The sequence below is a fragment of the Rhinopithecus bieti genome, unplaced genomic scaffold (genome assembly GCF_001698545.2).
Source record: "Rhinopithecus bieti isolate Rb0 unplaced genomic scaffold, ASM169854v2 scaffold_64422, whole genome shotgun sequence".
NCBI lineage: Eukaryota > Metazoa > Chordata > Mammalia > Primates > Cercopithecidae > Rhinopithecus > Rhinopithecus bieti.
Genome location: NW_016824337.1, coordinates 1 through 6,996, shown reverse-complemented (window position 1 = coordinate 6,996; position 6,996 = coordinate 1).

Here is a 6,996-nt window from a genome sequence, read left to right as displayed (position 1 = left end):
TGTGGTGCTAAAGAATGAGAATACTTCTCATCTGAAGCAATCATTATGATCTCCCTGCTAGTCATGAACTCAATCTTTGGGCCAGGCCTTTATTTAAAATGTGAAATACTTAGCAGAAAATATTTTATAAGAAATTTGAAGTGTTCAGTACTCAATTGTAAGAGAGCAGAAAGGAGATCATTCTGTCTTTGTTACTGGTGACTGAATCTCTATTCAAAGTGAAACATTTAGTGAAGGCTTAGTGAAAACTCTGGACCTGTGTTAAATGCACAGAGCACAACTTCCCTCTTAACAATTAGTACATACACAACACACAGGTTGTTCAGTGCACAAGAACACTAGTGGAGATGGCAAATGAAGGCTGAAATCCACAGTCCTTCCACCATTCACCAAGCCATGCACCTTTGCAGGGGGATGTGTCTGTGGAGAGGAGGCCTTTTTCCAATTCAGATAAAGGCACCATATGTCATTAGGCGATACAGATGCCTTTGTCAAAAACTGATTGAAGTCAGCCACAGTGGCTCATGCCTGTAATCCCAGTGCTTTGCAAAGATTACATGAGGTCAGGAGTTCGAGACTCACCTGAGCAACCATAGCAAGTCACTGTCTCTATGAAAAATGAAAAATTAGCTGGTAATAGTGGTGCATACCTACAGACCTACTTACTTGAGAAGCTGAGGTGGGAAGACTGCTGGAGCCCAGGAGTCAGAGGCTGCAGTGAGCTGTGATTGCCCCACTACACTCCAGCCTGGGTGACAGAAAGAGACTCTGTCTCCAAAAAATAATAAAAACAAAAATAAATATGAAAAAATAAAAAAGAATAATGTAAATTCTTATTTTAAACCACAACAGTGTGAATTATAAAAATTGCCCAAACAACAAAGTTGATCCAGGTAAGAGAAACAGAGAGTAGAGATTTCATCAGAAAATTACCTGGATGCAACAAAAAAATTTTTTTAAAATTTAAAAGATTGTTTCTGAATACTAGAAAGTCAAAAGACAAGCTAAGGATATGAAGAGGAAGATTCTGAAAGAAGGAAACAAATAATTTGGCAAAGTCCTGCTTTAGCCCTTGAGGCAATAATTAAATTTGCAGACAGGCGCCCACATTATGTGGCCCAGGAGGTTATCAATTTGGATATCATACATTCTGTTTCTGAGAGAGACCAATGATACATAAACAAACCTATCCTCAGGGATTGTTCTAAAAAGCAACTTTCAGGCATGTCATTGGGTCAGTACATCCCACATGTGCTACACAAAGAGAATTCAGATTTACAGCATGAGCATATGAGGCTGAATCACCAAAGAGAAATAACTTTTTATTCGACCTAGCTTAGATTTTGTTATTTTCATCATTTCCCAAGTCCTTGGCAACTGATAATCTAGGAATAACACTATTCCTAGTTTCCTAGCTAACTCAACATTAAAAAGTGAACCAGTGTCCATGGTCATTCTGCAGAATGTAAGCACAGATCATTAAAGGTCAGAGTACTGTCTAATTATTATAATCTTATGTATAGAAAGTTTTCAAATAAAATAATTCTAATAACTCACTTTTCATTTAAAATTTGTAGATATTCTTCAGTAAGTAACTTACCAATTTAAGAAAAATCTTGTTAAATGAAAAGCATAGGATAATGTTGAAATAACCTTTTCTGACAATTTGAATGAAAAATCTGATTACTTTTAAGCCATTACACAGCAGATCCATATTCTCTCTATGTTTATATCCTTCTAAACAAGCTGAAAATTCAGATCACACAGTCAGCTAGCTCCCCATTTGCATTCTTGATTGGCATGATGAGAGCTGCATCATAGTTTGTGAATATCGTGTATTACATGAGACCAAAGAGGAATCTACCCAAACCTGCAGGATGTGGTAGGCAATCAAGCAGCATAAAGGAGATGAATTGCAAGTCCTTTGAGAACGGAATCATTATGAGCTTAACAAGCATCATTCTCAGCTATATCTATTTTAGTGGTGTTAGTATGATATTCATTGTTGCATGTGAGCTGTTGTGATGGCTTTAGACTTACCAAGATGATAAATATTTTAGAGTGACATCTGAATAATCACAAGGATGTGTTATGGTGCTCTTTATTCAATCGTCCATCTCCTGTGCATGGACAAAGAAGGGCTATATTTTTTAGCTAAGCAAAGGGTAGAAAGAAAAATCAACATAATTAAATGCAAAGAGAGTCAATGAAATTATAGAATGTCAGAGCTGAAGAGAACTTTAAATGTCAGCCAGTTTATTGTTTCTACAAATATTCTACCCAAGTGCTCCTATGGTAAAGAAAGGGTATTATGTATCCCCAGCAGCCTGGGAGTGTAGTCCTCAGAGACCAGAAACACATTTGAAACATTTATCAAAATGCCCTACTTTATCCTAAAATGTACTTAACCTCTAAATCTCACTTTCCTCATCTGGAAGTTACAGATTACAATAGTGTTTACCACATGAGCTGGATTTTAAGACTAAAGGAAACATGTGTATGAAACACAGAGTACATAGCGCCAGCCATATACTAAGGGCTAAATTGAGTCATTATTATTATTTACAATAAAGAAAAAACTAATTGTGTTTGCCTCTTGTGAAAAATAAGCAGGACAAGGGTGGGACATGGAGACTGGTGAGAAATACTGGCAAGAGTAGATAGTGATGGATCCAGAACCTGGGACTTTACTCATACAAGGCCCATACAAGATTACAGTGACAAGTGACCTGGGATGTAAGTTATGAAGCAACTTAAGCTGAGGCACAGGCACCCCTAGAAATACACTGGAAATGACTTGACACCATAGGATAAACATAGAGAACTTTCTGGATCAGCAATTTTATTAGATACTGAGGGAGAGGAAATGGTTATCAAAATAAGCACATACGTATTATAGAATAGAATACATATTTTGCATAATCTTTTTTTTTTTTTTTGAGAGGGAGTCTCGCTCCTGTCACCCCGGCTGGAGTGCAGTGCGCGATGTCGCTCACTGCAAGATCCCGCCTCCCGGGTTCACGCCATTCTCCTGCCTCAGCCTCCCGAGAGCTGGGACTACAGCGCCCCCACCTCGCCCGGCTAGTTTTTGTATTTTTAGTAGTGATGGGTCTCACCGTGTTAGCCAAGATGGTCTCCCATCTCCCTGACCTCGGATCCGCCCACTTCGGCCTTCCCAAAGTGCTGGGATTACAGGACTGAGCCACCCGCGCCCGGCTTTTGCATTATTTAATCCAAAACATGAGTCTTCCAAAGAAATCCGTCACCCCTTACCTTAGGAGTTGAGTTATAGTGCTCAGCTATTAGGGACACTCTTCTGTTGGGAAGTAAAAATGCACAGAAAGATCATTCACAAAATCATATATTTCTCTCTTATTCTTGGTAGCCTCATTCAGAAAAAAAAAAATACAAAAAAAAAGCAGCCCTGGACTATAAGTCCCTAAAGCATGAATCCAATTGTTTTTCTTAAATTTATTTTCAGCTCTACTCAGTTTTAGAACATAGTGAAAGTGGAGAAGGGATGGCTACATGTTAGGAGAAAGAGGAGAATGAAAGGATTTCATTTTGTTTCTTTCCTGAATGTAGAATCTCCGTACGAAGGCTCTCATCTGATCCGGACCTGAGTCCAATCACAGGCAATGCCCTGTTTCAGAGGATTAGTTAACCCAGTCATCATAAGGATTTGCCTGGCCCATAAAAGGAAATGTGTTAGTTGCAAACGAGAGCAAGAAAGGGTATACACTGTACATGCAATATTGAGAAAATTGGGCATATATGTATTGACTGAGATTCTCATTAAGACTAACATCTATCTTCCTTCAATGTGCAGCCATCTGACCTTATCAACTACTTAATTTGTAGCCTCAGTTCCTCATTTGGGATATAATACCGCTCTGCTAGATTATGTAACTGCGGCGGTTGTTTGAGAATGAAAATCAAAATTAGATAATGATATGAAGTCAAATATAGATATATCCTATAAAAAGCTACACAAGGGCTGAGAGAAAGCATCATCATACATAGTATATGTAGTACAAAATTAACAGCAATAAGGATCCGGCAAACCATTTATCCCTGATTCGTAGTTACTAATTGGAAGTCAAAAAGAACCATCACAAAAAGAAAATGTCATGCTCGTCACTATTCACATACCTTGGAATTAGTCTCAACATCTAAGATGTCCATGAAAAGTGGGGGGAGCTGATTCCCTTTTTGCCTTGTATGCTGTGCCACCCCCCACAAGGAGCCAGAAGACGTTGACAAGACTGCCACTCTATAGAGGCCAAGAACCCAAGCCAGGGTTCTCACTAACAGATGACCACCAGCAGGCTTGTAATTACAATTCCATAAGTGGGTGAATTCCTTGTCTTTCTAGATGACAATCTCCCCTTTCAATGCGTAATACTTATTTTGTTCCACACACCCTTAGCAACCCAGCTACCTGTGCTCTGACCATTTCCCCATCCTTACTGTCTTGAGCTTAAAAAAAAAAAAAAAAAAGGGAAAAATGTGTTTTTTGAACAACACGCATCTTTCTACACTTGATTTTTCCCCCCCTAAGTTTTTACAATCAAAAAATGTTTAAAGAAATACATTGACTGGAAACATATAAGGGCAGCATAACTTTTATGTGGCAGCTTACCTTTTAAAGCCTTATCACATCAGAATAGGATTATCTTCTGTCTTTGGAGCACAAATTAAAAGACAATCTTGCAAATATACCCAGAGTTTACTTTATATGCATTCTTGGTCAAGGAGTTTGCATTTGGTTAGGTAAAATTCTCCAGAAGGACATGATTACATACCTCAAAGAGTTATTTTCTATATAGAAAAGCACATGAGATGGCAGTCACAAAAACCAAACTCTAGGGAGAAACCAATGAGAATGGGTATTTGAGAAAATAAAGATTTTCTTATTTTTTTCAGACTCAGTAACTACAAAACTATGCCTGATAGTCTAAAACATCTTATTAGAATGTGGCATGTAACATATTTCCCCCACAATTCTGTTGCAGAAAGATAAGTTTTACAACTCTAGGAGAGAAAGTGACAAAACGTCCCAGGCATGAAACTGAATTTGAAATAATAGCTATATAAATGAAAGGAAAATGCTTATCTTTGGGAGAACCAGAGAAGAGGTAGAGATGAAGCCAAAGTTGAGGCAAAAGAATGTTGAGCATGTGAGGGGGCAGCCATAATGCCAAACAGACATTAACACTTAAAAGTTGGAATCCTGTTTTTAACTTGGACTTCAGAATGGATAGGGAGTAGGATGGAATACAGTAGTAGTAGAGTCCTGAAACATTATGAGTTCTTGATTTAAAGCAAAGGAGTTGTGAGCCACAGATTACTAATTTTCTTCAGACATTACTTCAGCAAGGTGATTAATCTTTAACATGTCATTGAGTTTACTCTATATTCACTGAACTACTCTTTACAGTGAATACCATTCACATATCTGAATAATGCTGTAGACTCTGTTGCCCCGTCCACTTGCACATACAGAATACTCCTGTACCAGAATGTGCACATACTTTCCAAAAAGAGTAAGAGGAAAAGCAAAGTTACTGTATTAGTTTTCTATTGCTGAGTAATAATTTATCACAAACTTAATGGCTTAAAGTAACATCCACATATTATTAATACCTCATAGTTTACCTGGGTCAGGAGTCCAGGTATGGTTTAGCTAACTTCTTTATTCAGAGTCTCACAAGGCAGAAATCAAGGTGTTAGCAGAGACTGTGATCTCATTTGAGGCTCTAGGTCCTCTTCCAAATTTACTGGATATTAGAGAATTCAGTTCCTTATGGTTGTAGGTGAGACCCTCTGATCCTAGAGGCTACCTTCTATTTCCTGCCATGTGGTCCTCTTCACAAGAAGACAGTTCACTTTCTCTAAGCAGCAGAAAAACAATTCTCTGGCTTCAATCTTCCCATTCTGGCCAACTGCGGTGGTTCATTTCTGTAATTCCAGTACTTTGACAGGCAGAGGTGGGAGGATAGCCTGAGGCCCCTACTTTAAGACCAGCTTGGGCAGCATAGCAAGTCCCTGTTTCTCTGAAAAAAAAAAAAAAAAAGAAAAAAATAATAGTCGGACATGGTGGGGCACACCTGTGCTCCCAGCTACTCAGGGGGCTGAAGTGGGAGGATTGCCTGAGCCCACGACGTTGAGGTTGCAGTGAGCCATGATCATGCCACTACACTGCAGCCTGAGTGACAGAGCAAGACCCTGTCTCAAAAAAACAAAGGAAATCCTAGTTTAATAGGAAAATTACCCTTCCTTTCCAGGGAGGTCTGAGATCTTCCTTATTTTTTTATTTTTGTATTTTCATTATTATTATTATTCTTGAGACAGAGTCTCACTGTCACCCAGGCTGGGGTACAATGGTGTGATCACAGCTCACTGCAGCCTCAACTTTCTGAGCTCAGGTGATCCTCCTCCCTCAGCCTCCCAAGAAGCTAGAACCACAGGCATGTGACACCACATCCAGCTAATATTTATTTTTATTTTTATTAGAGACAGTCTTTGTTTGTTTTCCAGGCTGATCTCGAACTCCTGGTCTTAACAATCTTTCCACCTTGGCCTCCCAAAATGCTGGGATTACAGGCATGAACCACCATGCCTGGCCCTGGGGACCTTCTTCAAAGGGCTCATCTGATTAAGTCAGGCTCTCCCCAAGAATAATCTCCTTTTAGATTAATTCAAAGTCAGATGATTTGAGACTTTAATAACATCTGCAAAATGTCTTCACCTTTGCCATAGAATACAATCTAATTACAGGAGTGAAAACCCCTCATGTTTACAAGTTCTGTGCACATTGAAGGGCAGAAGATTTCACAGTGTGTGCCCATCAGGAGGCAAGATTCTTGGGGGCCATCTTAGAATTCTGCCTATCATAGCTAATTAAATGGAAAATTTTCTTTGGCTTCACTTTTCTTTGCTTATACTAAATGATTCATTAAAAAAAAAAACCATTTTTTTTGTAAAGTCTATAAT